The sequence below is a fragment of the Dasypus novemcinctus genome, chromosome 5 (assembly GCF_030445035.2).
Source record: "Dasypus novemcinctus isolate mDasNov1 chromosome 5, mDasNov1.1.hap2, whole genome shotgun sequence".
Taxonomy (NCBI): domain Eukaryota; kingdom Metazoa; phylum Chordata; class Mammalia; order Cingulata; family Dasypodidae; genus Dasypus; species Dasypus novemcinctus.
The window spans coordinates 16,131,884-16,133,923 of record NC_080677.1 but is presented as its reverse complement, the minus strand read 5'-3'; the positions used below and the strand labels follow the sequence as shown (position 1 = coordinate 16,133,923).

Genomic DNA, 2,040 nt, shown 5'->3' with positions numbered 1-2,040 from the left:
ACAATAATACATTGCCTCTATCATGTTAGAATGTGCATTAGACTCATATACAAAAACCATGACACAAACCACCATCCTCTAACAATATGAGCAAAGATAGAATGCCTAAGGAACAGCATAGATGATTTGCAGAGAATGGGCTGTTTTAGTGCAGTGCAATAAAAAAAACCAGAGCACAAATGGTTGGGTTTTTGGGTATATACATTAGGTTAACCTTTGGCACTAGGAATCAGGTAGTTTTGTCATGTAGCATTAACACTTATTAGAGAATTGTGTAGTGTCAAAGGGATGGAGCCACCAACATTCAAGCATTGTCATCAGCTGGGCAATAAAATATTCAGCTGGAAGTTTCTTCTTTGTCTAAATTACTGCATTACACTGGTAGCAACTTTGGAATGAGAAAAGGAACTTGTACTCCTTTTATTTTCTGTTCAAAACAAAACAGAAAAGAAATGTAAACATAAGCCCTGCTATACATCAATGATTTTAAAGAAAATCAGTTATTCAAGAAAAAGACAAGGAACAACGATACATATATATAAGTTTAAGTGGTCAGTAGATACTCAGTGATACTCAGCAGAAGCTACCTTGTAATCACTGGCAGTAAACAGAGTGGCAGAATTTTAAGGAATCATGCAGGTAGCCCCATAATAATGCAAGGCTTTCCCTATCAAGGGGCCAGCACTGCTCTGATTCTCAGGAAAAACTCAGCAGGTGTGGTACTCCATAAACCTGGGACATTGGTGCATCAGGATGGGCAACAAGGACTTCAGCCGACTGGGGCCTCTCAAATTTGTAGGGCAGCTGAGTGCCCAAAATCTCATTACAATGTTATTTGGTTCCTGCTACAACTTCCATTAATGACATATTCTTATTATTGACGTTTCCTTGAGATTTCTTGCAATTTGCATATTCTTCCAGAATGGCATCTACATTTTTCTTAGCCGGAAACTGAAATAGTTGCATCTACCTGATAACTAAGTCCCAGTCCTCAACAACCCGTGGTTTTAATTTTTCAGGAATCTTCACTTTAACTTCCATTCTATTCTTAGATGCCTCTTCATTTTCTACAGTGGAGTCTACCTGGGCCTTTTCTTCTGAGGTGGTTGAGTTGCTTCATTGGTACTGGACACCATTTTTGTTTCCAGGAGTCTTCCGCTTGTTCTTTCTTGTCTTCCTCACAGATCCAGAAGGGAAATTCTCAGCAGAGTGACCTCCCTACCCCCATCTGCCTGGAGAGCTGGTTCAAGATTCTTCTGCTGTGGACCAGGTTTCTTTCCTGAAGAAACCCATCTGATCTTACTTCTCTGCATGTTGCTTCTAGTTTGCTTTTTGATGTTGTCTTCTGCAGATTGTTGTCCACAAGGTTGAGAACCCTGCTTTATGGAACTCATTCCACCCTGTTTTTATGCCAATGAATCATCTTCCTTCTTCCCTTTCATGGTTAGGCTAATATGTCAACTCAGCCAGGTAGTTGTGCCCATTGTTTGGTGAAGCAAGCCAATTGGAATAGACATATTCAGTAATTGGCAGAATCCCTACATTGGCTCACTGACTTGTGGAGTGAAGGCCTTTATGGTTGGAAAGGCCAAGTGGAAGCCACTAGAACTATCTCTACTTAGCAAAATAGTATATCAAAAGCAATACTTGATTCCTGGAGGGATTGCAGAGATTAGTGCCACCATCAAGGATCTGAAGGATTCAGGGGTGGTGATTCCCACTACATTCCCATTCAATTCTCCTATTTGGCCTGTGTAGAAAACAGATGGATCTTGGAGGATGACAGCAGATTATTATTATTTTTTTAAAATTTATTTCTCTCCCTCTCCCCCAGTTGTCTGCTCTCTGTGTCCATTTGCTATATGTTCTTCTGTGACCGCTTCTATCCTTATCAGTGGCATGGGGAATCTGTGTTTCTTTTTGTTGCGTCATCTTGCTGTGTCAGCTCTCCATGTGCTCAGTGCCATTCTTGGGCAGGTTGCCCTTTCTTTCGCACTGGGTGGCTCTCCTTACAGGGTGCACTCCTTGTGCGTGGGGCTT

General features: G+C 41.3%; 1 pseudogene; it reads right to left on the bottom strand.

Moving 5' to 3' along the window:
- Positions 1-563: 563 nt before the first annotated feature.
- Positions 564-1,394, bottom strand: LOC101443715 (mortality factor 4-like protein 2; annotated as a pseudogene).
- Positions 1,395-2,040: the final 646 nt, after the last annotated feature.